Source organism: Corvus hawaiiensis, chromosome 4 (assembly GCF_020740725.1).
Source record: "Corvus hawaiiensis isolate bCorHaw1 chromosome 4, bCorHaw1.pri.cur, whole genome shotgun sequence".
NCBI lineage: Eukaryota > Metazoa > Chordata > Aves > Passeriformes > Corvidae > Corvus > Corvus hawaiiensis.
This window is the reverse complement of record NC_063216.1, coordinates 48,120,029-48,142,236: the sequence shown is the minus strand read 5'-3', so window position 1 is coordinate 48,142,236 and position 22,208 is coordinate 48,120,029. Positions and strand designations below refer to the sequence as shown.

General features: G+C 35.2%; 1 protein-coding gene across 10 annotated transcripts in view; it reads right to left on the bottom strand.

The window, feature by feature from the left end:
- Positions 1 to 519: 519 nt before the first annotated feature.
- LOC125324480 (proline-rich receptor-like protein kinase PERK10) overlaps positions 520 to 22,208 on the bottom strand; it is a 30,737-nt gene continuing 9,048 nt past the window's right edge. For 7 of the 10 annotated variants that reach the window (XR_007202997.1, XR_007202996.1, XR_007202992.1 and 4 more), the window contains 3 exons: positions 19,511 to 19,715; positions 7,932 to 19,032; positions 520 to 7,166 (listed from right to left, as the gene is read on the bottom strand). The gene's annotated coding sequence lies outside the window, so the exon portion shown is untranslated. The remainder of the gene's footprint in view (positions 7,167 to 7,931; positions 19,033 to 19,510; positions 19,716 to 22,208) is intronic. The other 3 variants (XR_007202990.1, XR_007202995.1, XR_007202989.1) reach the window with 3 other exon arrangements.

Below are 22,208 nucleotides of genomic sequence, written 5' to 3'. Positions count from 1 at the left end.
TTTCCCTTTTTTCCCCTCCTTCTTACAGTCAAATGTTTTATCAGCAAGAGCTATTCTCAAATATTTACCTTTATTATTTATTAGTTATTGTTAATCATAGTTGTGCAAGTTCAGTAACTGTTCCTGTAGGTAGAAACTGAAGATTTATTAGTACTTATCCTGCAGCATGAAAACACCTACCTTGTATCTTATGATCCAAACTGTGTGGCAATCTGGCATTTCATTTTCATAATGTTAAAAAGTTTCAAAACTTTTGCAAATTCATAGTTGGATTTTTTTTTTTAACAGCTTGGTTTTGTTTTTTTTTTTCTTTTCTTGTTTTTCACTATGGAGTCTCTTTCCAAGGTAAAAATTAGAGCATTATTTTGTTAAGAGAAAGGAACAAGGAACTGATTTGATTTCATGCTTAGAAATTTTTTCCTAAAGGAAACCTTGCATAAAAATTTGAACAGTGAAATGTTTCTAAAGATACCCCATTTTGATGAATCATGTGTTTGTGACTTTCCTTGGATATACTTATTCATGGCTCCCTACTGCTTTTTATCACCTCATCAGTAATCATCTCTTGTACAATGTCATTGCATGAGTGTAGCTGCTCCAGAGATGAATGATGCATTTTCTCTAACATTTATTCTGGTTTTGCTTCCACAGGCCCTACTGGATCCTTGATGAGTTATCCTAGTCTCTTTTCATATTTTCTGGGTGACTGGTGGTTTGGCAATATTTTTCTCTCCAGAGTCCCAGACTTGTAGGACAAACACAGAACAAAGCTAGTCACTTTTCCTATACAAAACAATGCCACAGACATCCCCCAGTTCAAAAGGAATCCATTAAACTATATTTTACTTTTGGGCTAAACTGTCTGCTGAAATTCTTGCAGATTCTATTCTTGATCTTGTTCCCTTTGGTATTCACAATGTCTCTGTTTCCTACTGCTTAGTCCCAGGACACCTATAATCACTGCCAGCAGCAAGCACTACAGAAAAACCTTTTTGTCTGTCATCTACTTCAGATCCCAACTCCAGGGCTTTAAATCAAGAAAACGTCTTCTGACCTTACCTTATTTTTCTTACTGAATCCTGCGCATTCTTTTTACTTTGCTCTATTCCACAAACTTTTTCATGACCTCAAGAATTTACAGCATCTCCTAACAGCTACATAATCCCCCTCCCTGTTTCTCCACACTCTGTGTAAAACATTTCTTGGCAACTTACCTTGGCATGCAGTAAAATCGTGTTTGTTTGGATCTGAAGCGTGTGCTACATAACAAATGTCTGACAAAAATGTCTTTTACCAGGATCTAAAATATCAGTACAGTCATGTTTCTTTCCAGAATGTTTAATCCAGTGACTTTCAGATATCTGAAAGCCAGGAAACAAGGAGTTGATGCATATGTAACTTAAACTTGTGAATATCTAGAAAAAGAATGTGAAAATATGAGAGTGAAATATTGACTGTACTGTTCCTCCCTTGCTGGCAAAAATCCACATGAATTTCAGCTGGATTCACTATGCTAAGTGCAGTGGTATTGAATGGTGAAGGGATTAGTTGGAGAAACTTGGCAGTGTAAGGAGATCTGGGTCTGAGCCTGTACTGGCTTTATTCAAGGAAAGAGATATTTCTGTGTGTCTTAATCCAACATCAGTGAAAAAAAAATTCAAGCCATCTCTTGACACTGATCTTTCAGTGCTGTGAGAGTGAAAATCCTGCAGAAAAATCAACTTAATTTATGCAGATATATAAAGGGATTGTAGAACATTGCCTATTTGGGGTTACTTCGTATTTGTAACCCACTGTTACAGCTCTTGGGGATATATTGAACTAGTTCATTTAGCCACACATTTACCTTTGAAAAGGTAAAAAAAGAGTTAGATATCATTTTGTTTGCTCTCAAATATGACTTTGGTGGCTAAGACCAGGTGTGAATCTGTATAATTGCGGACTTTTAAAGACGTTGCTCAAAGGTGGCAGATTAACAACTCCGTGTCCTACAATTCAGAATTTTCTGATTTTAAAATGTTACATTTCACTGACCCTAATTCTGAGGTAAGGCACAAATACAAGGGCAACTTTAACTCAGATTTAATGAAACACTTTCTTTTGTCAGAGAAAGTCTACATTGAATTGAGTGTCCTTTTAAAAGACAAACATAACACCTATTTAATAATAACTGAAGTTGCACCTGCATATAAATGCATTTGCAACAAAAATGTGGTTAGGTAACTCTTGCCATTCTTTCCATCATTCATACAAATATTTCCATTAGGAAACCTCACCACAAATTTACAATGGAAACAGATTGTTGTTTTTTTATGAAGAGAGGAAGATGGGGCAGAGAGCTGTGAAAACTTATGAGCAGAACTGTGAGTAGATTTCAGATTTCTAGTCATCACCCAATACTATTATTGATAAATTTCATAATTATTTATGCTCATCTTATTATTGCATCTGCGTACTTAAAAGATACAGATGTACAGTAATGGGAAATTTGGATAGTACCAGAAGGGCTGTGTGACAGGAATCACCTCTATTCCTGTGGCATAGATTATACAGACATTAATTAACATTTTCAGGAAAAATATCAAAAAGGATTAACTTACAATACACAAAGTCTATCCAAATTCCCAGATAATAGCAACCTATCTTTTGCACTAAGAATATAAGATGGAAAAACCATGGGATTTCACAGTTTGTCCAAGAGAGAAGATCCCATTAGTGGAATGTTCTTTTTGCTTGAAGTCAAGGGGTCTCTGATACCAACATTCGAGCAGAACCCTTGGAAATATTTTGCAATCTTGTCATCTAGATCATCTGTCTCCGAATCAGCTCTTATCAGTTTGTTTCAGGGGTCAGCTTCTAATTTTTAAGGTATTGCAAGCACATTTTTTGCATAAGCCAAAATCTGCAAAAATAACCAGAAAAATACTACCCGAGACCTTTGTAAAACAATATTTTCCTAAATTGTGGACTTCAGTGCTACAATGTCCCCATCTGAATTTTTTGGTCAAAATACAACTGAATATAACATGTGAAACCTTGCACTTTGACAGCTGATCCACTGACACGCAAAGCAGGAGAAAGTCCAAGGATTTAAGTAATAAGATGTGTTAGTATGGGTTAAACAATGCTCAGATAAGCAAGTAACCAAACTAGATCTCTCAAAACACCTTTGGATATTCTTGCATGATATTGTATCATGCACATAAATCTATCAAAGTGTTTTCAGGGGAGAAAGCATCTTTATGGATGCTCTATGGCATATTTCCAGTGGTTCTAGAAAATGGGTTGTCAGTCATGTCTGACCACATTTAGATGTAAAAAACAGAAAAATAAAAAGTAATAAAAAAAAAAGTATTATATTGAGTTTCTCGTAAAATATCAGATGAATTATGCCTCTAGTCTTTCAACTGTGAAAAGGACCCAGGGAAAAATTAAAAAATAAGCTTGGCAAATATCCTTGCTTTATTCACAATGCTTCTATTTTTCCACCATGTTTTGGGTTTTTTCATAGAGATGAAAAATATTGATGTACAGGAACTGCAAGTGATTAACAAGCTGCAGGTAGTGCAAGACTGAAGGGATAAGTAAGCTTCATGCTGCTAAAGGTGCTGACCTGACAAAACCCTGAAACTTCTATTACTCTTGTCACTCAAATCCACACGCAACCTTTGGCCAGTCTCTCTTTCATTCCTATCTTGTCAGTCTAGCCTCTTGCACTATGTTGAAGATGCTTTGAATCTTTTTTATTTCAACTGTATTATCAAGTAAACAAGAGATTAGTTTTCAAAACCTTATAGCAAAATTAATCCAAAATTCATACATATGCAATTCAACTTGGACCAAGGCATAGTTAGTGAATGATGCAAACTGTGCTCACACAAACTGACCATTGCAACAACTTTCACACTGTTTCTGGAAATTAATCACACTTTTCCCTGTTTAACACCGAAATCTCACTCTATGTGAGAAGCTCCAAGCAACATGATGTAATGCTTTTAGATGCAATTCAAAAGCTTGCAAGTTTAGCTTTTTCATCTCCCAGATTATTTTTAGGCGGAATATTCAACTATGAATTAGAAACTGCCAAGTGATAAACTTTAACAACATTTCCCCTCAATTTATAAAGTTGGATTATAATGGCAGAGATGCCATCACTATTTCATTACTATTAATCCGAGTTCTACCACCCAGGATCAAGGAACATACTTAAATTGAAAGCACAATGTTCAAAAGATCAAAACCATTGGTCACTTCCTTCAATTACTATGATGTCCAGATTTTGGACAGTTTTGTTTTCTGATTTGCTCCCTTTCCTCAGATAAGGCTGTTGATTGTAGGTGTTGATTAATGAATGACTTATTGCAATACTTTGAGTTTCTTGAAAGAATTCTTCAGTTGAGAAAAAACCCATCAAACTGCATTTCTCTTTGCACCCTGTTATCCTGCTAATCCTGATGGCCTTGATCATTGCATAACTCAAATCTTTCCCTGTTGTACCGTTCCTCTAGATACCATCTATAAACCTGCCTGTTTTTCTACAGATACTGTATCTAATGAAGTCCCTGTAGTCTCCAGTGCTGTCGACAGGAGACTCACACTTCACCTCACAGACAACCTTGAAATTCTCAGTTGAAACACAGAGGAATTTGTTATTCTGAATCTGAATCCAGTTACCCAGACTGGAATTTAAATAAGAAGATATATCAAAATATGTTACACTATGATGTCTACATAGAAAAGTTTTGTGGAGCCTTTCTGAACCCTAAGATCTTTCTTATATTTTAAAAGTATAATGCAATAATCCAGTGGGAAACTCAGTGTTGAACTGTATTATTTACTTTTGCCTGAGGACAGAAATTAAGAACAAGAAAAAACGAATTAGCAAATTCATTCTATGTCAAACTCTTGATATAATTCTTAATTTTAAATTATTATCATAAAAATTAATAGAATGCGAGATGTAATAGAATACTACTTGAAAGATGGCCTAGTCTTCACGTATGAGAGATAACAATAACAACAATAACAGTATTTTGATAAAAATTATTTAAAAAAATTCCCAATGCCTTTGGCTTCCATATCGCCTAAGGAACCCAGTGATATTGCCAACAGATGAGGCTGGTTTTGTTGAAAAGAGAATTTTAGGGAAGTCTGATATCACTGGCTGTGACTGCTAACTAGGTTAGTTTCATACTGGTCCCCTGGGAATGTCATGATGGAAACAGACACTCTGACACCACTATATTGTCTGTTGCCAGTGTAGAAATCGTCATCAGCATCAGAGTTACTCTTTCTATTGCTAAGGAATTTCCGTGAGGGAAAAAAATCCCAACAAATAACCCACTACAAAACAGAAAAAAAGCCCACAAAAGAAAACTTCATTGTCTAAAACAGGTTTCTCTGGAGCCACTTTTTTCCTCTGTACTTACACTCCTAATACAGTATATGGAGTTCTGTCAAAGAATACTTTAGCTTTATTAGCAGTAATTTTACACTATTACAATCCCTTCCACTCACTAAGAGAGAGGATGCTACAAATGTAAATGTCTTCCAACTGTCCCAGACCATCTAAATGGAAAACTGATTTAATATTTTCCCTGTAAAATATTTATTCAACTGTGTAAACATGTAATGTTTATCCTGTCAATTGCAATGCTTTCCTGTGAAAGAAAATGCCACCAAACCTTTTTAGAGGAATGTACACATTTCTCTATAAGAGCAGGTAGACACAAAACCCAGTTGCTTAGAAATTTTGCAATTCCATGTAATCTCTATGAGAATATGGCATTCACCATCCAGAACTGGAAAACAGGGTAACGACTTTCATGATGGCAAAAGGCTAAATATTCTATGAGGCACAGTTTATCCTCTGAGACTATACCTGCATGTTTAAAGTGGTTGCCTGTCTTGGTTTCCAGAAATTCTGTTCATCTGCAGTAACTGCTCTAAAATTACATTGATGTCTAATCCCTGCAGCTTGATTTTCTTTCAAGCCTATGCTTCCTAGAGTTTCATGTGTGGAAGGAACATAAGGATATCCTTTCTATTTTACTTCTGTGTCTCTCCTTTGGTCTGCTTCTGAGCTCTACATATAATGATTCCAGGGTTACCTAAAAACATACTGCATGCATTTCTTTGACAGCCTTGTCACAGAAAGGAGGGATTATGAAAGATTGAAGAAGTATATAAAATCACATTGCAATGGGGACCTTGTCACTGTAACTTAATATTTGAAATAGTAATATTTTCACTGTAAAGAAATGTTCTTATAATCATCATAAGTTTGTACATTGAGTCTTTTGATGCAACAAAAATTGCTTGCTCTATTTGCAGCAGTTATATGATTTCATGATTCAAATTGGCAGATTCAAAACTGTAGAAAAGTATATTTGAATATATGTACGCTTATATATTATGAATTTGTGTATGTAAGTATCTTACAGAAAGAAAGACCCTGCAACATAAAAACTAGGTAATACTTGTAAATCACATTCTGGTTGAATATTTCTAGGGAAAAAATGGAAAAGCATCACTTGGAATAGAAATAGATCTTCTTATAATATTAACTATTTATTCATAGAAATGTCATAATAGACATAACAGTAATACCAGCATGCTAAGAGAAAATTATATTTAGGAGCAAAATCTGACCTTATTTGTCACAGACTCATTTTTCACTTTCAATTTTGGTTATAATAATTTTCAGAAAAACAGAGGAAAAATTGTTGAATTGATATTGTAGTTTGTCAAAAGCTAGGGACCTGAATATTTCAAAGACAGCGATTATGTCCTATTGAAACTCCCTGTGTGTCTGATTTAGGAATCTGTGACAGAAGCAAAGGTTTTTAAAGCAGGCACCTTTCTTTTGTAGCAGGAACACACACACACTCCCACCATCCTTCCCCACACACACACCCTCCCACACACCCCTACACCCCAAGACAACAGGCAGAGCTCTGGACTGCATGTCTTTCAGCTGTTTAACTGGCTGTTTAACTCAAGACTAGAGCTGTAAACTCCCTCCTGAAAAGAGTCATTGCAAATTATGCTCCTCCCTTGCCTGTACTTTTCCTTGGAAGGAGAAGAGAACATCTATGAACCAGCGTTTGTTCGTTGCCATTCTTGTGAAGCACGTGTATTTCATTATGTTGTAGAGATGGAGCAATCTGTCAAGGACAGAAAGAAATTATTAGAATTCAATTTGTAAGGGTAATTGTCTGTTTAACATAGGACCTGGGAGAAAACTGTTTTGGTTCAACCTGGTTTTTTAATGGGAATGTTAGGCTAATTTGCATGATAGGAAGTTGAAGAATGGTGGCCACGCATAGGTTATATGGGTACGAAAAGAAATGCTTGAAAAATAAGTGGGAATGTCAGGTGTTCAGAGAAAACTTAAAAAAAAAAAAAAAAAATTCTGGAAAAGGTTTAACTATCCTGAACTTATAAGATGAAGAAACTCAGCATAAGCTATACCACCCAAACATGTGATGGCCTCTTGACAAAGCACTGAATATTGGGAGGTTGTGGATAAACAGACTGAAAGGGATCATTAGATTAAAGAATATATCCGATATTTACTGAAAATTTGGAGACTTTTTGGAACTCTCCTGCCCTTTGTACATGCCAGGTGATTGTATTAAACATAAATATCTCCATGCAGTTGCTTCTCTTCATATAAATGACTAAATATTCTTGGTTGAGAGAAGGAAACTAACTGTTTTGAAATTAAATTCACTCCTGTGAAGAACCACAGTAAAGGTGAATTCTCTGCTTCAGTTATTATTTATATCTAAGTGGAAAATTAATTGCAACAGGAGATGTGAAGACAGACCTTTTCTGCTTGTACAGTTGTCTCATGCTTTGGGTATTAATTTCAGAGAAGAGGCAATAAGTTAAAAAAATATTAGCAATGAAGCATGAACAGGTCTCACCTTGGAAAAGAAAAGTATTTTCATAAGGAAAAATCTGGAATGTATGTTATTTTGAATTATTTTGATTGATTTGAACTTGGCAATAAACTTTTTCATCAGAAGGATCTTCTGTTTTGCTGAGTGCCCAAAAGTTTAATTCTGAATTAATGACAGATCACAAACTTCTTGGAAGAGAAAAGCATTTTTATTTCTTTTTTTCATTTTCTCTGACTCCAGTGTTGATGTCCTATGTAGAGACATTGTGCTAATAATTTCACAAAAAAAACCTCCTAAACAATAGCATTCTGTAATGACCTCAAGACAGAGAAGTTCTGAAAAGAACAATGTTAAATAGGGCAAACTTCTACTGACAAAACTTACAACCAAATTTGCTGTGGAAGGCATTTTGTCTCATTAGAAAGTAAAAGTGCAAGACATTTGTTAAGATGAAAGATAATCTCCTACTTAATAAAAACCAAATATAATACTTGCCATATCAACAGGGACACTCCAAGAGTAAAATTACTACATATTTCATACTTCTAATTCTAACCCAAACATAACTTCTCTTTTATGCAATGCAAATCACTGTACATTTTCCACAGTTCATGCTGGATACAGATAATAATAATGCCCTGGAATAAAATAACTCTTACATTCATTGCTTAAGAATAAAAGGGTAATGTTCATTAATTCTACTGAATAGTCTTCTGTATCTAAATCCGCACTTAGTCCTGCTACCTTTATTTTCCTCTAATATATGACTGTGCTTTCACTGAACCACATCAAACTCCTGCATTTTTAAGTTGGACTTGTCCTGCTAAACATAGAAAGTTCAGATTTTCCACCTTACTGTCTTGTGCAAAAATATACAAGAAAAGGCATATTTATACACTTCATTTCACATCAGCTTCAACGCTAAGCAAAGAATAGCAAGAAGCAAAAACATGTAATAAAGGCACATGGAGAAAAAAATGCTTTTCAGTCCAAATGTTGCAAGGTGAAATTTATGACTGGCAAACAGCTGACAGTGAAATACCTCAGTGTTTTCATTAGGAATATGCAAATTGTTAATACAAAAATGTTCCAGACCATTAAGCATGCTAGAGTCAACAACAATTTTATTAAATCATCCCAAAAACTGACAGGAAGGTTATGCAGTGTCTGAAGGACAAATCTTATGTGCTTACAATGGGTGAACAGTGTCATGAACAAAATATGCTGGAAATGGATTTCTCAGGTAACAATAAAACTGGAAATACTACAGCCTTAACTGATAAAACCGTACAGAAAAATGCTATGCACATATACAATGCAATATTTTGGCTACAATTGGATTTGAACCTTAATTACAATCTTCAAGAACAATTCTTTGCAGTGAGATTTAACCACTCTGATTTTTTCAAGGGTAGGAAACCATGATGGTTTGCAAGAAAACTGAAAAAGTATTTCACTAACTCATGACCTGCAAGTTATTATTAATATTTCATGTGTTCCCATTCCATTCAAATCATCATACTCCATCAAAAATTTGTTTTCTTCTGTAATTACTAACATCTCTTGAAACAGTAGAAGCTTTGAAATAAGCATACATTGCAGAGAGGTAAGCAGTGTATACAATATGCAAACTCTCCTCATTCCTTGCCAGTGCTAGCACTAGATGTAGTTTTGCATGCCCAACTGATTGTTTTGGGGCTCTTTTTGACTTTTCTTTTATATACTGCTAACTAGTTGATTTGTCCTCAGTTAAAGGTTTGTATGATAAAATAATGGCCAACAGTCTGTGACAAGTTAGGTATCTCAGAAGTGAAGTGAAAGCTGATCAACCTTCCATCACGATAAAGGATTTCTTCAGGACAGTGTTGTAGACCAAAGAGGTGGCAGAAATACGTATGGCAGAAATAACAGCAGCACGTTACTGTAGCTGAGTTAGACACTCTAAGCCATATTTAGAATTGATGGATGAAACTAGACACCTCAAGGGCAACTCATTGGAGCAATTTTGGATCACTATGTTAAGGTGAGCTGAAACTTTTCTGTAGCATCTATAAGGGAGATAGCTAAGACTAAATTTAGTGTCTAATTTTCAAGCACTTAATTTAGAAGAAAAACCATCAATCCTAAAGAGCATCCTGGAATATACTAAATTATTTGTCTTTTTGATAAAAACATGCCAAACACATGCTCTGGAAATTATATATCTGAAGTGAAAGCAATCAGAATTTGAAACACAAAAAATCTTAAATTTATTTTCCACTTGTCCTAAGCAGGTTTTTACCTCTTATTATGCCATACACCCTTCTCCATGCTTTTTACAGTTTTGGAGGTTTCTATGTGTTTGTATTTTCAGAAATTAATAAAATATTTATTATTTGCACATTCCACGTTTACACATTAGGATATTTATGTTCCCTGCTCTGCTCTGTATCAAACTCAGATTGCCAGGGAACTGACCGCAAAAAACCTCCCAAGATCTCTTTTCATGTGGAAACAGTTACACTGATGCATGTGATTGTATCTACAGCTAAGATTGTTCTTTCTATGTGCATTTCTGTGCTATTATCAGTGTTGAATTTCATTGGCAGTTTTTAGAATTCATTCACCTACACATGCGAGTTTTTATTGTGTGGAAATACTTCACAAAAAAAAAGTTTTGAATTTTTTATTCAAATTCAATACTATGTAAACATTTATTTCATAGATGTTTCTATCCAAGTACCTGCCCTTGGTTTGCTGGGGTTTTTTGTTGTGCTGGTTGGGTTTTTTTGTTTTGCTTATTTGTTTACTTATTTATTTACCCATCTGGCATAATGGTCTTTTTATGATTACCAAGCTCCATTACCATATTACAAAATATACTGATAAAAAGCTGTACCATGAAATATAGAGCTTAACATGAAGCTATACATTCACCAATTTTACAATATATAATTATTTCATTAATATATCTTATAGTGATAGAAATTACAGCCTTGGGAATAGACATTGTTAACTTGTTAATCAGAAAAATCAGGCACTTCTTGGATATAAATTACTGTTTCTATATTTTTCAAAATTTATTCAATAAATGTGGGTTCATCTGTTACTGATCCTGTACATTTTTTCTTTAAAGATGAAATTCAAATTTAAATTACAAAATAGGAAAATTCTAGAAGATAATGGTAAATTTATTATCTCTGAGGGGAAAGATCAAGGCTATTTGTAGAATGTAGTTATCTTACTGAAGAAACAAACAAAAGCTTTGCCTTACGTTTCTGAAGTCAAGATGGCCATTCCTTTATTTACTGAGAGACATCCATTGAAATGCTTTCCTTGGGTATGACCATAAACTATGAAAAAACCTGTGATGTGTGATAGATAGTTCAGCTGATTTACTAGCTACCAAAAGAATGCTACAAAAATCCAGCCATATCAGCAGGTGCTGATTATTTTACCACAACTACTTGAAAATTAGGCATGAAACATTTACGTCATCCTGGAAAATATCTGCATTCAGATATTCATTCCCAGTAACTTGGAAATATGGCAGTTACTTAAATAAACTACAGCTACTGCATAACTAGGCTTATTTACACAATTACACATAATACCAATTTCACCTCATCGGTGTTTCTCAAAATGGGATTTCTGCTCTTAAAATGCAGGATGAAACCTGTGTTTTAATTTCTGCCCTAAATCACATGGAGAACAATGTTGAATATGACTCTCTGCCTCTCAGAGAATCATCTCTCTGATGCTGAGCTGTCCCCTTCCTTTTTATTAATCTGATTTTTCTCTCTCACAGAAATGATTCACACTTGTCTTGATGAGGGATTCTCAGAGTCTCCCAAACACCCTGAATCAGCCTGTTGTATGAAGTGCATTCTTTCCTTGATGAAGAGGACTAATGCAAAGCAAACGTCATCACTAAAGCTTACAGCAACCCCTTCCAGTCCTTGTCAGTGTATTTTGGCCTTCTCGCTTCATTCACAATGATATTTATATACTTCATCTGAACATGTTCCCTGCCTTTTAGGGTACAAGGACAGAAAGTTTTTCCCAGTTTCACTGTCAAATAATACCACCTGTAGAGATAGAGACTGCCTGATTACAGTCTCTCTTGCTATCAGAAAATATCACATCAGCCCAACAAAAAAACCAAACCTGGTGGCAACTTGTTTAGTTCCATGACAGATTTCTTTTATATAAGAAAATAAAAAGATGCTTTTATAGTCGTATAGGGCCAATATGTGTCATTGGTGAATGAGGTGGAGAACTGTACACAGGTGAGGAAATTAATTTAGTTTCCTCAGGATTTAGGCTGTCCAGAACAGCAACTCACAAAACAGAGCAAGCAGAATCTGGACAAAATCCATGCTCTTAATAAATTACTTGACTGGGTGGCTAAGGCTGATCATCATCATCTCATCTATGCAGATCAGAGATCTTTTTAAGCAAGACAGTTGAAAAACCTTTTAATACAGTACACACACAGAGTACTTAAATGAAGTTTATTGGGATTTGTGCTTGTAACTGGCCATTGAAAGAAGCAGTACAGCATCTTTTCTCCTACTCATAAAGGAGACCTGGATTTCTCAGGCTCATGAGTACGTGATTGCAGCCCTTTGGGCTTTGTTCTCAAAGAAGTCCTTACGGTACAAAGCCCTTATGATAGATTTGTTCTCAGATCTTCATCTTTAGATGGTAATGCAGAGCATAGAGCTGTCATTCAAGCTTTTCCCACTGTCATCTTTGCTAGTAAATAATGTACTTGATTCAGTACCTTTGCAGCTTTATATAGCTGTCAATGCACTAAAAAATAGTAGGCTAGTGCTCCTGCCCAAAGTAAGAGAGAGTTATAGTGTGGGGATCATCAAAGGAATCAAAGGTGTTACAGTTATATCTTATCCCTCCTTCCCAGCTTGGGATCTTGACTTCTCAGCAAACATTTCTTACAGATTTGCTTATCCCCTCAAAAAATTAGAAATAATATTTCTCAGAGAGACACTATAAAGCCATGTCCATGAGATTCTAAAACCAGCCGGCTGTTGATTTACTTTTCAATGACAAAAGGCTTGATCAGCTCTTCTTCACTTCAGGCCATTTTTCTGTGAAGTACCTCTCACTCTAAGTCTCAAAAATCATACTGTAACTGAAAGGTAAAAGCACTATGTGGAGAATGACCTGCCATTTCAGCCCTTTACAGATCCACATTTCTACTGCAGTCAAAGCACTTGGTTGAGGATGGAGTCACAGCATTTAATTTGTCTTATTGAAATAAATAGTATAAGCATGTAACTGATGCTCACCTATAATATTTTAAAAAGTGATTTAACATCCCTTTAAATAACTACATCACAAAACCTACAGCATGGAATGTTGTGAGGAAAATTATACTAAAAGAGATTTTTTCAAGAAACAGCAACAGTGTTCTGCATTTTAAAAACACTATTACCACTGAATTGTAATATAATTACAATTAATTGAAATTAATATAATTAGAAGTTTTTTCTTTATATATTTGTTTCAGAAACCGGTCAACTGCAAAATCTCTTGTCATTTCTGTTGACCTTAAGGAATTTACTAGAGTAATTTTCAGCCAAAGACTGACAAATTATACTAAAGGTAGGAATTTGAGTAATTTGGAAAGCTACAAAATCATAATTTAGAATTAAGTGATAATATAAAAATCTATAAAGAATGAAATAAACTGCCATATTTTTGTGTTTATATTTTGAATGTATCTGCATATTTCTTATTTTATTGTAATTTATAGACATACTGTCTCAAAATGTTTCAAAGGATGACGTCTACTTTAAAAATTTTTAAGAGAGATAGATTTGGATACCAGGGTTGTCCAAAGATGTAACAGTTCCTTTTTAAAATTCAGGAAGCTGTTCTGTTTTACTGACATACTTCTAGACTAATTTATTACTTGAAACTGCTATTTAAAACCAATACCTGAAAAAAAGGTGATACCATAGAAGTGACGTCAATAGTCCTTCCAAAGATCTATTGTGGGCCTGGGATGAAGGTGTCATTGCAATCTGTTGTATTTATGAAAGTCCTGTTTATACTCACTTCTGTACTTCTGAGTTTATAACACATTCATATTTCTTTCTTTGCACCTCTGTGATCTGGTTTCCTCTTTTACTTTCCATTTCTGCTCTGGCGTCTCTAGCATTCCCATTCTAACAAAATCCAGTAAATATGTATGTGTAGTAGAGGGTAAAAGAATAGTTTACTTCAGCTTTGAAGGGGAAAACCAAGTGTTTTGCACTACCTTTGCCCAGTCCTTGTTATTGAAACCAGCTGGATGTTACCTGCTTCCGTCTCCTTATCTACTCATGTTTGCACATTTTTTGGATTAGGGGAAAATTACCCCAGCAGTAAAACCTTATCTCATTTGTCTATGTCTACACTGCTGAATAAAGTGGGACTAGATAGCAAGCTCAAACCCTGAGCTCAACCATTCATACTGCTTAATAATTAACATAATCTCTGGCATGGTTTTCACCTGTACCCTCTAACAGTCTTCTGGAAAACACTTGGCATTGGAAGAACCAAGGGCCATTGCCCCACCCAGAGCTCTCTCTACCCTGCTATCCCCTACTAACCTACTACCACCTCCAGCACTATTCCAGCAAGTCTTCCACCTTGAATACACCCCCAAGTCCTGTCTATGACACCTCAGAATCTGTAACAGATGGCCTCAGTAACAAGCTTTGCAAACAACATTTTGGGCTTCAACATTCTTTCATTATTTCAAACATATTAACTGAAAAATAAAGAAAATGAAGTCATTACTGTATCTTTGGATCCAGGGATACTGTCCCAGGCACAGGCCCAAGGCTAAGAATATTATGTGGCTGTGGCCAGTCTGTGTCAGTTGTCCTTAGTGCTGAAGAGTGTTCGTTCCCTGGCTGTTAGAAGTACAAGTATCACCAGCTGTTGCAGGATGAAGATGCAGGTCAATGCTACTGCTGATACAGAAATTCACTAAACTTGTCAAGGCTTAGCTATTCCACATTCTCAGTGAGGACATCTGGAGGGATACAGAGTTTACAGTTTTTGGGGTTTTTTTTAATCTAAAGAGACTTCACTAAGCGATTTGGACTCAGGCGCTAAATTCTTTCCTTAGGCTAAACATATAAACAATCAAGAAGGGCTCAACTTTTTTAAAGCATGTCTGATGCTACCTACCCTTTGAATGTAGAATGTTGCAGAGAATTATATCTTTCCCTTCAACTCCAACAAGCTTAAATGCACAGCTTTCATATCCCAAGCAAACTGCCTCCCAATAAAGCTATAGCTTAGCTTGGGGCTGACAGTGATATCCAGAGCACCCAGCTAGAAATATTAGTTTTGGATAGGCTCCATAGTGGGTGAATAACATTGTTGGCATTACTATTTTGTTTTAATCCCACACTAAATGTAATGGGCATAAATTATCTAGGGAGAGATGATTAAACCTATGTATATTGCCTTCCACCAGGATGCTCCAACCTCTAAGCAGTGTGACAAGTGAATGCACCCTAGTAATCACATCTTTTTCCAAACAATGGTTTCTGAAGGAAGCAGCTGTGTTTTGTCATAGATTGAATTCTCTCTTCCCAGTTCATGAGACTGTCCAACAAGCAGTTTCTGGATTGGATATTTTGGGAAACAGTCTTTAGGCTTCTAAAACATAATGGAGTTCAGATGTAGAGAAGGCAGTGCTTTGCAAGACCAAATAATTCTGCAATCATATACATTACTACAAAGCTTTAGACAGAAAAGGAGGGGCTCATGACATACAGACATCACCAGATTCAGTATAGCAATATGTGCCTTCTGAAATATTTTGATCAGTTTCAGGTATGGAAAGCATAGAACTGAAAATTCAATCTATGTGCATCACAGAAAATCACTTTTAAAGACACTTGGCAAAAGACATTGCTCCATAAAAATAATATAAAGGCTATTATCTGAATTAGAACAGTTGCAGGGAATAGGGAATTCAGTGCTGAAGGAGTTAAGAATTATATTCTTAGTTTGAGTAGGAAGCTGAAGGGGAAAAAAGAGTGCTCGGGGAGAATCTGCCTGGTCTCTGCAGATGCAGCAAAATATTATCAGCTTTGGAGAGAATAACTACTTGCCTTTTGGCAAAATTTTTATGGTGTATTTCAAAAATAGTTTTGTGTATGAGTCATCCCAAGACTATTGTTAAATCAATTACTGCCTACTGTTGTGAATGGCCTCAATTAAGAACCAGGGTAAACTCCACAGATTGATGAAAATGTTTGTATTAATACACTTCTTAATGGACAGCTTTATGTAACTACATAGTGCAGTGAAGGAAAATATTTCACTCATAAATTTACATCATGAGTTCTTTGAATGAATAAGTTTTATCCTTTCTTGAGTCAATACATAGCTAACAGATCAATAATTACAGGGAGCAGCTTGAAGCTTGAATAAAAACCAAAGAAGACATATATTCAAAAAGATAATTCAGAACTTAATTTTAAAGCAATTTCAAAATAGGGTAAAGATAAATATGTGAGTAAGGAGAGTAAACAGAAACCTTGGATGTGGCTAATACTGTATCCCATTTCAGTAGAAAGAGATCGTAACACTTATCGTCTAAGAGAAGCTCTAAAATCCATCCATCTAGAGTGAGGAGTTTGGGAAGAAAATATTGAGGAACTCTGGGAAAAAAAGTTTATTTTAATGTAGATGTCCAAATCTTAAAAATGATTGTAACAACATAGCCAGAAATAGCAGAAAATTGAACTTGATTGCCAAAAATGTCCTTTGAAATCCTCTTTCTGACACTTTCAGAAAACAAACCTATGATAGTACTGTGCATGCACACTTCCTCTACAAAAAATTTTAGGTTCGCAGTAAGACACTTTCATGACTTCCCTAGAAACTTCGAAATTGCATAATCAAGAGTAACTTTAGTTTAAACAGATATAATTTACATAATTCATGTTTCTGCTTTCAAAAACAAGTTTCTATAACACTGTATATTAGGTTAAAACAGCCTCTTGTTTTCTCTTACTAATTTGGATTTAATTTAGGCTCTAATCTCGTCCACAAACTTAAACCATCAGGTTATGAAAACTCACTTATTCTAAATTTTCTGTGTCTAAGTGTATGTGTGAAGGCGGGACAGAGAGAAAGAAGACTTTTGTATTTAGGATGTAATAACACAGCAGGAAACAGCATCTGTTGTAATTCTGATTGATGTTCCTTTGTTCAGTCTGCAAAATACTGAAATACATGACAAAGAAACTAAAATCAGTCCAAAACAGTCAAGGAAGTCACTACACCCCATAAGCAGAGGAACAGAGGGAGCTACTGCTCTGTTTGCCCATTGCCCTTTTTCATACAGTCATGTTCCAAATTTGAAATGCATCAGTATCTTAATTTTTTTCCTGAATCTGCATTTAAGCTCTTCAATTCTTAAAGTCAAATGTTTTTATTCTGTAAGACCAAAACTTGGTACATTTGACAAACTAGAAATAGTTCTCCCCTTTCCTGTAACTGTAGAAATTTAGTAACAGGATGCAAAAGGAAACATACTCCATATCAAACACCCTTATTGTGCTAAGTCTTCCCAATGGTATCTTTTATTTCTGCTCCATCTTCATCCATTGAAGGACTGCAACTAAGGCTGGTGACAGATGAGGAGACATGAGTAGAGATGATGATGATGATGTTGATGATAATTTGACAAAGTATAAATTCTTCCACAAAAGTCTTTTCAGTCACTTCAAAATGATATGAGTGCAAGCCAAATGTGCTCATTACCAGAATTTTCAAATTTTTGTTACATACATGCAAATATAGGACTATCATTAGGCCTGTTTAATCTAGTGCTCCTGAGATTCATGCAAAATATGGCAGTCCAATGAATAAATTCCCAGGTTTCTCACAGATCCTAGGTTAGCATCCTAACTCCAGGGTACAGAGAAGAAATGGGAGAGCATGTTTAGTTTCAACTCTGCTGTATTTTATTAGTGCTTTCAAATCCAGTGGTTCTTGAAAAGTTTTCTGAACCCCATATTATCAAGCTATTGCTCTCTCTGAGCCAGTGATGATGTCTCATATATAATAGAGTATCCCCAACATGTGGATATCTTATCCACAAATTTCCCAGCCTTCACAAGCTCCACATCCAACCTGTTATTGGTACTTACATGAACTCAATTGTGTTCTCTTTCTCATTGAGGGTAGGAATCTGAGACAGTTTATTTCATAGTTTAAATTATTAATTTCTCCTGAGGCTACAGATATTCTGACAATAATGCAGAGAAAAGAGAAAATGAGGTTTCTCTTAATTGTGCTAGAATTGTCCTCTTTTCAAAACCATTCAAAGCTCAGCATTTAGGATTAGAGAAGTTTAAGATTTAATTCCCATAAGATGACCTGAAAACTAAACCTAAGCTGCATAGTGCAGATGGATGTTATAATACTCAAACAGAAAGAAAGATTCGGCTTTCTCCAGCAGCTTTGTCTGGACCTGGTCCAACTCCTTCTTTGCCTTTTCTTACCTGTGCTTAAGGAAAATTGTTTATACAGGCCACAAAACACTTTAGTCTCAAACTAAGTGATTTTATTTTAATCATTCTGGAACTTAAAGTGAAAAAAAACCAAACCCAACCACAAACCACTGGTTTCGCAGAACAAAAATTATTTCTATTGCTTAATTCAGAAGCTAAATTAAAAAATCAATTCTTTGCACAGCCATAACATATAATCAGTCTCATTTACATAAATGCACCGAAGTACACAAGTGAATTGAAAACTATATTCCTCTGTTATTGCTGAGATCTGTCACAAGTAATTTTAGAATCACTTATTGATCTTTCTTAGTAAGATTTAGAAAAGCACTCATTTGCTAATCTGAGCCCCTCTGAGTTAATTCACAATAAAAATAATTACCATACCACAATCTAAATGAAATACTCAGACAAAGACCAATAAATTACCCCAAATAATAGAGAGGGATTTTCTCCATCCAAACTTTTGTTTTGGTTTGAGATTTTTTTTGGAGGGTGAGCTGTTTGTCTGGATGGTTTTTTCTTTACTTTTTAAGCCACTCTATCTTCACCTCTTTTGTTCAGGATAATGACAGAAATGCATGACAAAAGCACTAAATAAACATAAAGATAAAAATAATAAAGTTAAAAATAAACATAAAGATAAAAAATTAACTGTAGTCATATATGCATAACAAAACATGAGTGTTGGTTTATAAACAAGAAATCAGTCTCGTGTTCACTCAAAATATGACTATAATTTTACAACCTTCTCGTCTTTAAAAATTCTCACTGAAAAATGAATGGAAATTGAATTCCTTATATATACATCCAATTTTCTCCCCTTTGAGTGCCATCGCCTTATTTTATTTGATAATTCTAAATGATCCACATTACTACAAGAAGAATGGTAGACAGGATTTTTAAATGAATATTACTTCTTTTACTGTGTTTTTGTAATTATGGTTAGCTAAGTTTTTGATGAGGTCTAAAAGAAAGAGAGAATATAGCTGTCACATGTGGGAGAAAAAACTCACAAAAGATCACTGTTTCCTATCAAAAAGAAAATAGCTGAAAACAGAATATTCCTACCTGTGCCAAGTCTGAACACAATCAGCAAATAGATGTTGCACACATCGGAAAAATATCTTCTCCATGAATATCACGTATCAGCTGCCAGCTGAGGGCAGATCTGTGGTAGCTGCATTGCTGGCCTGGGTTCATTAGCCGTAGCTTTGGGCTTGTCAATGAGTAAAACACTCCTGTTCCTGCAGAGCTTTATGGGGGTTCACACCATCTGTAAGAAGATTCTTTACAACTTACAAAAAATATGAGTGCAGAAAAATTGTGCCATTTTTTTCGCTTCTCTTGGATATTATATCCACACTACAGGATCCTTTCACAGCACACTTTTCAAATGGCATATATTAGCAACTTTGGAGTACTTTAGCAACCTGCAGTTAAGTGAACTTAGCAACAAGTTTTTAAGTCTTTATGTTTAGGTGCACACATTAGTGGGTAGGCAGGATCAGGCTGAAATTTCTCTTATTGCATCAAAAATAAAATCAGGAAAGACATTGCAATCCTTGTCTTCTCCATTTTTGTCATTGTTCAGTGTTGGAGACTGTAGAAGGAAGTCTATTACTCTGGAAATTCATTAGTGTGCACACATAACATGGCTTTGTGATTTTATTTTCTTCAGTTTAACTAATAATGTGCTTATCCAGTGCAGAAGTATCACCCAAAATTTGAAGTCTCTGGTAAGTTATTGTACTATAGGAACACAGAGTGAATATAACGAACTATTGAGCAGTCAAAAATCAGCTAAAGGAAGTATGATATATCTGTTTTGAGTCCACTTATCCCTTTTTACATGAAAGAGGATGGTGATATGCAAATGAGGGAAAAGTTACACATAAAGCAATTTCATTTGCCTTTAGATTTTTAAACTGCCACTGTTCATGCTTATACTAGCACACTGGCTTATCTTCGTGGTCAATAGAGACAAATGGGTAGTCCCAGAACACAATTCCATTGACCCACTTCAGACCTTTTTGATGGAATTAACTGTGTCCTTCTGATGCCTATTTCTAACCACTGAGAATTAGCCAAGATGCTTAGCTCCAGTGCAGCTACTACTTTGCAAGCTTCGTTTGCTTTTATGAATCTCACATAAAGTAACTGAAATTCAAAATGGAACTGGCAAAGGCTCCTGCCCATGAAGGAACTCTTTAATGTGGAGTGTTTGTGACCTTGCTCACCTTTCCTATGACCTTCCTGCACACACAGAGCACTATAAGCCCTTTGGAAGGGACTGCTATATTTCACTGTGTCTGTCACCAAAACTCATCACTGTTTGAAAGATAAAGGATGGGAACAGTAGCTTGCAATCAGAGATGACAGGTCCTCTTAGCCATTCCTTTGCCCTCAGCCAAGAGCAGGTATATTTTCTATCAGATTTGTCAAATTTTATTTTTCCATGACAGTAGTTAAATAATTTTATGACTTATTACAGAGAAAAAAATAACCATACTAGGAAACCTAACTCTGTGATATTCAGCTACCCCAGATTTGTGAATTACATGGGCTCTTGAGAATAAAAACCCTGACAAAGCTGTATTCAAATGCTTTGGCCATTCTAACTGCAGTAGTTGTAAAAGTGTTCCTACATTCCATTTTATGGCCACAAAGATTTTATATAAAACCTATATCCATCATTCCAGTGATTTGTATGGGACAGAAATATCTGTAGATCTAGATGGTTAATGTGCAGGTTAATGGGAGCTACAGGGTAATAGTCTGCTCTTAATTCACTGACTTCTTTCAAAGATCCAGCTCTCTGTGCAGCCTATTAATCTACTAATAAGTCAAACCATTTCTAAAGTATACAGGCATCAGTTCCAGACTTGCAAGAATTTGTTTGCATCTCACTGGTTTTTTTCAATGTCAAAGCACTATCCACAGCATCAAGCTAGTCTATTTTAAGAAGTGCTTGCAGAAAGGATGTCCTTATCAGGAAAGATTTTTTATTCAATAGGAAAAAAGTATACAGCACAGATGAACTAAAAATTAATGAAAAGAAATTCTATTGACATAAAAAGAAAAACCCAACGTGTTTGTTTTATATCCGATACCACACCACATATTTTCTACAGCATATTTTCATATTGGAAAATTGAAAATGTTTAGAGGACTGGTTCTGACATCATCTGTATCCATAGCTAATCCCGAGTACGTCCTACACAGAATAATGGGAAGGGTTGCAAACAGCTATGGGTTCTCTGCATAGGTCTTTTTGTATTGCATTTCTTTTCCTCCTTTTTGAGCTATTTAATTGACTGTTTTTCAATTGCCAGATGTTTGTGTCACAGTTTGCAACTATTCTGTAAAGCATTAATATCCTTTATAAAGAGAATGGGAAAAATAATCTTTTCAGCCAGCGGAACTGGCTGAAACACAGTTTACACATTACATCTGAAAAACACAGTTTTCAGAGAGAAACAGGGCTTTCATAAATAGTTTTTGTTTGTTCAAAAACAATTAAAGTTCAGAAGACACAGCAGAGTATCCTAACGCCCACATGAAGAGTGGATTGTTTTGGATACTAAAAACAGTATAATTAGGAAAACAGCTTCTAATTTCCAGCCAACGAAGGTAATCCAGGATTACCTTTGCATAAACTGTAATGCACCTGTGAAGACATGGCCTCAATTTAATGGCCTCACATTTTCAATAAAAATAAAATTATGGGGTATATGATGTATTTGAAGGCAAAGATTGTTTATGATGT